Source organism: Salvelinus sp. IW2-2015, linkage group LG23, assembly GCF_002910315.2.
Source record: "Salvelinus sp. IW2-2015 linkage group LG23, ASM291031v2, whole genome shotgun sequence".
NCBI classification, from domain to species: domain Eukaryota; kingdom Metazoa; phylum Chordata; class Actinopteri; order Salmoniformes; family Salmonidae; genus Salvelinus; species Salvelinus sp. IW2-2015.
The window spans coordinates 5,683,362-5,690,839 of NC_036863.1; the positions used below are offsets into that span (position 1 = coordinate 5,683,362).

At 53.2% G+C, this 7,478-nt stretch overlaps 1 long non-coding RNA gene across 1 annotated transcript; it reads left to right on the forward strand.

Annotated features, from left to right (window-relative positions):
- The first annotated feature begins 388 nt into the window (after positions 1-388).
- LOC139022871 (uncharacterized) lies at positions 389-5,530 on the forward strand. Its single transcript, XR_011473937.1, has 4 exons — positions 389-479; positions 1,258-1,362; positions 4,749-4,865; positions 5,413-5,530. It is a non-coding gene; the product is annotated as an uncharacterized lncRNA (long non-coding RNA).
- Positions 5,531-7,478: the final 1,948 nt, after the last annotated feature.

A 7,478-nucleotide genomic window follows, 5' to 3' on the forward strand; every position in this document is an offset into this window, starting at 1 on the left:
ACACACACACACACACACACACACACACACACACACACATAGACAGCAAGGTGAGCCGATGACTTTGGCAGCAGGCACTGAGGCTGCTATTCCCTCTGCAACCTGCTGGAGCCACACCGTTTCACCCCCAACCAAATCATTCTCACACAGCATCAGCATTATGAATACAGCCAGAATGAACTCTGGGTTCGAACACACAGAATGCCCTATTAATAAATGACTGAGTTACTCAGGCTCCCACCCAGCAAAATAGGCCAAGGTAAAGACAGTTTTAGCAGCTTGATACCTGTATGCTACCTTAAGGAGACTGCCTATAAACCTTGTTTCAAATCAATTGTAACTGAGAATATCGAATACAACTTTTTTCCCCCCCGGTTTCTGTTCAACAGGACATTGTCACCTGACAGACTTCAACATCGCTGCCATCGTCAAAGACGATCTAAGAGCCACATCTATCGCAGGGACAAAACCCTACATGGGTAAATAACTACACTAACTTATACCACGGAGCTAATGGAATGATGACACAGCTCAATGCTACAGTACTGCATCTTTCTAGTTCCAGAGGAACTGTATCTACCTCTCTTCCAATGTGGATGATCATGTTCCTTAGATGTTCTTCATCTCCGACAGTATCAATATCATTCCTTCTGTTCTGGGGGTTTCGATGCAAAGTAATAGAATTACAGACTGATTAGAATGTGGAGTTCATTGACCCTCGGTCCTCGGCGACCGGTGAGTCTCGTCCAACATGATTAAGAGGCGTGACTGATGGACCAGTTAAGTGGGACTGACACAGAGAAAGCAGGAGGGAACAGATGAGATATAGGCTGGAGGGATGGAGGAGGAGAGGATGTTTAAAAATGACTCTTGACCATTTGGGTCCAGATGATCTATAAATCAATATTTCATATTCCAGGTTTTGAGGTAGTGGGGATCTCCAGGAAGATGAATTTAGTTGTCTGAAGGACCTGAGTCCTATTTACAGGGTGGGCTTCGAAGGGCTCAGTTCTATGGCAGTTTTGTGTAAGCTGTTTGTAGCCGTTTTGATGGGTTCCATTTTATTTGTTTGTTTGTTTTATCAGTACTACCACTATTTCAGTCTCCAGCCTTGTTGTGTAATAATAACAGCTGTTTGTTTGGTTGGTCTCTCTCTCTCTCTCTCTCTCTCTCTCTCTCTCTCTCTCTCTCTCTCTCTCTCTCTCTCTCTCTCTTTCACTTTCCCTCTCTCTCCGTCTCTCCCCTCCTCCTCCCCAGCCCCGGAGCTGTTTCAGTCACACGAGGGGACACACCCTGGCTACTCCTTCTCTGTGGACTGGTGGTCTCTGGGGTGTCACTGCCTACGAGCTGCTGCGAGGACAAGTACAGAAACACAGTTCAGCACATTCCGGTCTGTGAATAATGCATCCTGAAACATACAATACATGATTTTCCTACTCCTAGAATAGCCCTTTAAGTAAGAGAAGAAGGGTCTGTACAGCACCCTTCTCTCTTGAGCCCGCCCTTGAGATGACCCCTTAATATAACCATGGAAATAAAATACCCGTCTAGCCCAGCTTCACTGTTCAGATGAGGGTATGATAACCCTAGCCTGGTCCTAGGTCCATTTGTGTTGTTTTGCCAACAGATCAGGGACCAGGCTATGGTTACCCTGGTGCATTTATTTAGTTAGAGAGGGAAAAGACAGGTAGGGGCGGGACTCCACTTAGCCCCTGCTGGGTACTTGACAGGATCAGGCTGTAAGCAGCCCTCTGAGCCCCGTCTCCCCAGCTCTCCTCAGACCCTGCTGGACTTTGAGCCCGTCTCCCCAGCTCTCCTCAGACCCTGCTGGCTTTGAGCCCCGTCTCCCCAGCTCCCTCAGGCCCTGCTGGACTTTGAGCCCCGTCTCCCCAGCTCTCCTCAGACCCTGCTGGACTTTGAGCCCCGTCTCCCCAGCTCTCCTCAGACCCTGCTGGACTTTGGAGCCCCGTCTCCCCAGCTCTCCTCAGACCCTGCTGGACTTTGAGCCCCGTCCCCCAGCTCTCCTCAGGCCCTGCTGGACTTTGAGCCCCGTCTCCACAGCTCTCCTCAGACCCTGCTGGAATTTGAGCCCCGTCTCCCAGCTCTCCTCAGACCCTGCTGGACTTTGAGCCCCGTCTCCCCAGCTCTCCTCAGGCCCTGCTGGACTTTGAGCCCCGTCTCCCCAGCTCTCCTCAGACCCTGCTGGACTTTGAGCCCGTCTCCCCAGCTCTCCTCAGACCCTGCTGGACTTTGAGCCCCTCCCCAGCTCTCCTCAGACCCTGCTGGACTTTGAGCCCCGTCTCCCCAGCTCTCCTCAGACCCTGCTGGACTTTTGAGCCCCGTCTCCCCAGCTCTCCTCAGACCCTGCTGGACTTTGAGCCCCGTCTCCCCAGCTCTCCCAGGCCTGCTGGACTTTGAGCCCCGTCTCCCCAGCTCTCCTCAGGCCCTGCTGGACTTTGAGGCCCCGTCTCCCCAGCTCTCCTCAACCCTGCTGGACTTTGAGGCCCCGTCTCCCCAGCTCTCCTCAGGCCTGCTGGACTTTGAGCCCCGTCTTCCCAGCTCTCCTCAGCCCTGCTGGACTTTGAGCCCCGTCCCCAGCTCTCCTCAGGCCCTGCTGGACTTTGAGCCCCGTCTCCCCAGCTCTCCTCAGACCCTGCTGGACTTTGAGCCCCGTCTCCCCAGCTCTCCTCAGACCCTCTGGACTTTGAGCCCCGTCTCCCCAGCGTCTCCTCAACCCTGCTGGACTTTGAGCCCCGTCTCCCCAGCTCTCCTCAGGCCTGCTGGACTTTGAGCCCCGTCTCCCCAGCTCTCCTCAGACCCTGCTGGACTTTGAGCCCCGTCTCCCAGCTCTCCTCAGACCCTGCTGGACTTTGAGCCCCGTCTCCCCAGCTCTCCTCAGACCCTGCTGGACTTTTGAGCCCCGTCTCCCAGCTCTCCTCAGACCCTGCTGACTTTGAGCCCCGTCTCCCCAGCTCTCCTCAGACCCTGCTGGACTTTGAAGCCCCGTCTCCCCAGCTCTCCTCAGACCTGCTGGACTTTGAGCCCCGTCTCCCCAGCTCTCCTCAGACCCTGCTGGACTTTTGAGCCCCGTCTCCCCAGCTCTCCTCAGACCTGCTGGACTTTGAGCCCCGTCTCCCCAGCTCTCCTCAGACCCTGCTGGACTTTGAGCCCCGTCTCCCCAGCTCTCCTCAGACCCGCTGGACTTGAGCCCCGTCTCCCCAGCTCTCCTCAGACCCTGCTGGACTTTGAGCCCCGTCTCCCCAGCTCTCCTCAGACCCTGCTGGACTTTGAGCCCCGTCTCCCCAGCTCTCCTCAGACCCTGCTGGACTTTGAGCCCCGTCTCCCAGCCTCCTCAGCCCTGCTGGACTTTTGAGCCCCGTCTCCCCAGCTCTCCTCAGGCCGCTGCTGGGACTTTGAGCCCCGTCTCCCCAGCTCTCCTCAGGCCCTGTGGACTTTGAGCCCCGTCTCCCAGCTCTCCTCAGACCCTGCTTGACTTGAGCCCCGTCTCCCAGCTCTCCTCAGAGCCCTGCTGGACTTTGAGCCCCGTCTCCCAGCTCTCCTCAGCCCTGCTGGACTTTGAGCCCCGTCTCCCCAGCTCTCCTCAGGTCCTGCTGGACTTTGAGCCCCGTCTCCCCAGCTCTCCTCAGGCCCTGCTGGACTTTGAGCCCCATCTCCCCAGCTCTCCTCAGGCCCTTGGACTTTGAGCCCCGTCTCCCCAGCTCTCCTCAGACCCTGCTGGACTTTGAGCCCCGTCTCCCCAGCTCTCCTCAGACCCTGCTGGACTTTTGGAGCCCGTCTCCCCAGCTCTCCTCAGCCCTGCTGGACTTTGAGCCCCGTCTCCCCAGCTCTCCTCAGGACCCTGCTGGACTTTGAGCCCCGTCTCCCCAGCTCTCCTCAGACCCTGCTGGACTTTGAGCCCCCGTCTCCCCAGCTCTCCTCAGCCCTGCTGGACTTTGAGCCCCCGTCTCCCAGCTCTCCTCAGGTCCTGCTGGACTTTGAGCCCCGTCTCCCAGCTCTCCTCAGGCCCTGCTGGACTGTGACCCCATCTCCCCAGGTCTCCTCAGGCCCTGCTGGACTTTGAGCCCCGTCTCCCCAGCTCTCCTCAGACCCTGCTGGACTTTGAGCCCCGTCTCCCCAGCTCTCCTCAGGACCCTGCTGGACTTTGAGCCTGCGTCTCCCCAGCTCTCCTCAGGCCTGCTGGACTTTGAGCCCCGTCTCCCCAGCTCTCCTCAGACCCTGCTGGACTTTGAGCCCCGTCTCCCCAGCTCTCCTCAGACCCTGCTGGACTTTGAGCCTCGTCTCCCAGCTCTCCTCAGGCCCTGCTGGACTTTGAGCCCCTTCTCCCGCAGCTCTCCTCAGGGCCCGCTGGACTTTGAGCCCCGTCTCCCCAGCTCTCCTCAGGCCCTGCTGGACTTTGAGCCCCGTCTCCACAGCTCTCCCCAGGCCCTGCTGGACTTGACTATCAGTGGCAGCGAGCCCTGGTGTCCCTAAAGCACCACACATCAATCACCGTCACAGCCCCACCCATCATCTATCCCAAACACAGGAAAATGGTCTCTCCCCTGAGAGAGAGAGAGAACAGAGCATAAGGCTGATCTGCTCTGGTCTACTACTAGACCTGGAAACCCACATTTAGATTTTTCTCTTTAGGCAGTTTGATGGACTTCTGCATGTATATCTGTATGTATGAGGACCCGGTGACCTCGACAACCTCTGTGGGATAATAATGCTATGTCCTGGTCCTCCAGAGGCCGTACATCATGCGCTCCAGCATGCCGGCCAATGAGATCCTCCAGATGTTCCACAAGGTCAACCCCAGCTACCCCATGGCCTGGTCTCTGGAGATCAAGTCTCTGCTCAGAAAGGTACAGAAAAATCTACAGACTTACTATAGGCGCCTGGTGACCTTACATTTAACCCCTACATTCCCTGAATGAATAATACATTGTTATTATACTGTATCTTATTGAAAATTGGCGACCTCTGGACCAAGACCTTGTTTACTTGAACTATAGTTATATTTGACCCCTATATTCCTTGAATGACTAATATTGTTATTACATGCTATGCTGATTGATTTGTGGGTCATAGATGCCATCTCCTTTGGTTATAATAGTAAACCTACAAGGGTACTGTAAGTGATCAGATTCTATTTTGGTCATTCTCCACTGCAGTCATACTGTTGCATAGCTCAGTGCTCACATAGCCTACCACAACACGCCTCATCTACATTCCTGTGGTGCATGTGGTGTGTGTCAGATGTGCTTGCTTTAAAGCTCAGAAATGTTCCTCTCCCCAACTCCTGTCCTCTCCTCTTTCTCCTGTTTCTTCTTCCTGTCCTCTCCTCTTTCTCCTGCTCCTCGTCCTCCTGCTTCTCCTCCTCCTCCTGCACCTCCTCTTACTCCTCTCTAGTTGCTGTGTATTGACGTGCACCAGCGTGTGTCCTGCCTGGCTGAGCTGCAGGATCTAGACCTGCTGTCTGATGTCAACTGGGACACTGTGCTCAACAAACAGCTGCCCCCCGGCTTCATCCCCAACGTGAGTCAGACCACAACAACGCTCCCACAACACTCCCACAACGCTCTCACAGCCCAGACAGACAAGCACGTCCAGACGGCCCCCTGCTGGTCTGAGAAGGCTGTTACTGGTCATTAGAGCTCAAGTCTCCTACAGCACCTCCTCAGGTGTTAGGGAGCAAGTGTTTGACAGGCAGGTAAAATTATGCATGCAAGGTAGTGGCATCATCAGACGCCACGCAGGAGGTCAAGCTGTTCCGTTGGCATGGTGACATTTGGTGCCAGGGAGCGGAGCATCTTCTGCTTCAAAGCTGACAGCTCGTAGAGGAACATTGATTCAAGAAGACTACTTTCAAGTCAGTCTCTATCAGGTTCAGACTGATAATAACACTAGCGTCAGTCATCGATTAAAGATGCATTATAAAGGTGTTGTTTCATTTCAGCCAATAGTTTTGAAAGTAGMGCTCAAGAGCCAAAACCGGTCCCCAAAAATTGTCCACAATTGTGTATAACGTCATCCATTTCGTATGATATGTTACGTCCTGTATGATCTCGGTTAACCCTGAAGTAAAATTTTGCGTAATTTGGTCAGCTGCRTAATTAACTTCTGAGCCTATACATGTTAGAAATTGAGAGTTCCAGCATTTTGCGAAGTCKCCACCCTTGCAAAAGGAAAGTCTTAGCCAAAGCCCCCCCTTGTGGGCACACGTGCGAAGCACTCGAAGCAAAGCAGTGTAAGTACCGCCTTCGCCCAATCCTGATACATCCATATAAGCAGTCAGGCAAACCCAAAGACCAGAACTACTGCAGCTCCTTATCTCACACATCCCATTCAGTCCTGGGAGATTCTTTGTCCTACACACAGTATCTTCAATTTGTACAATATGTTACAATATGTTTTTAAGTGCATAAAATCCWGTTCAATCTCTTTAACAATACATCTGTGAGGACACGTTAGTAGCTGGAAATGAAAGGATCTGATTCCCTGTAATGGTGTCTGATTATAGAGTGAATTCCCTGTAATGGTGTCTGATTATACAGAGGAGAGAAGGGACAGGACAGGAGTAGAAGAGCATGCTGACTGGTGTTGGACTGTCTGTCACGTCTGATAGAGCATCCACACAGTAGTGTTGTAGTGAACCAGTGGCATCATTGCAGCGGCCAGGCTGTCGAGTAAAAGACAGCACTGCTGCCGCTAAACGGAGGAGGACGCTTGATGAATGCCACCTTTAATGAAATCACTGATGCCAACCTTTCCAGCTCTTTTTATTAACCATGTTGTGGTGTGTGTGTTGTGTGTGTGTGTGTGTGTGTGTGTGTGTGTGTGTGTGTGTGTGTGTGTGTGTGGTGTGTGTGTGTGTGTGTGTGTGTGTGTGTGTGTGTGTGTGTGTGTGTGGTGTTTCACCCACCACCATCAGCGCCTCTTTACTGGGGGATCAAATTAACCTTTGTGTAAACACCCAGAGGACATGTCTGATTTATGTGAACAAGAGAAAAAGAAAGAGAAGAGAGTGATTGCATTATTCTTTCTCCCTTATGCACGGAACGTCCACGTTGGTCATTTACTCGGATGACAAATGTGCTTTTTTTCATTACGCACTCTGGTCAAACTAAAAGGGTACTTATCACCTGCCGCTGAGCCAAATGGACACACAGATGGTGACTTGTGGAATGGATGGAACCATTGAGAGGCATGTGTTTGTTGTTAGGGGAGGCTTTACCTGGGGGCCCGTCAGAACCCTGCTCTCTGGTCTTCCTGGCTAGTCTCTTCTTCTTCTTGTGCAGCGGTTTAGACTCAGAATCATCTCCTCCAGCTCAAAGTGGGGTCGCAGTTCAGCCTCCGCCTCTGGAAGAGGAACAGAGGATGAAGCTTTTATTCTGGAGAGAGAGCTGTCATTCAGTCCATTGACCCTCCCCATCTCTCCTGACTGGCCCGATGTAGTGACCACAGGGAATTCACTT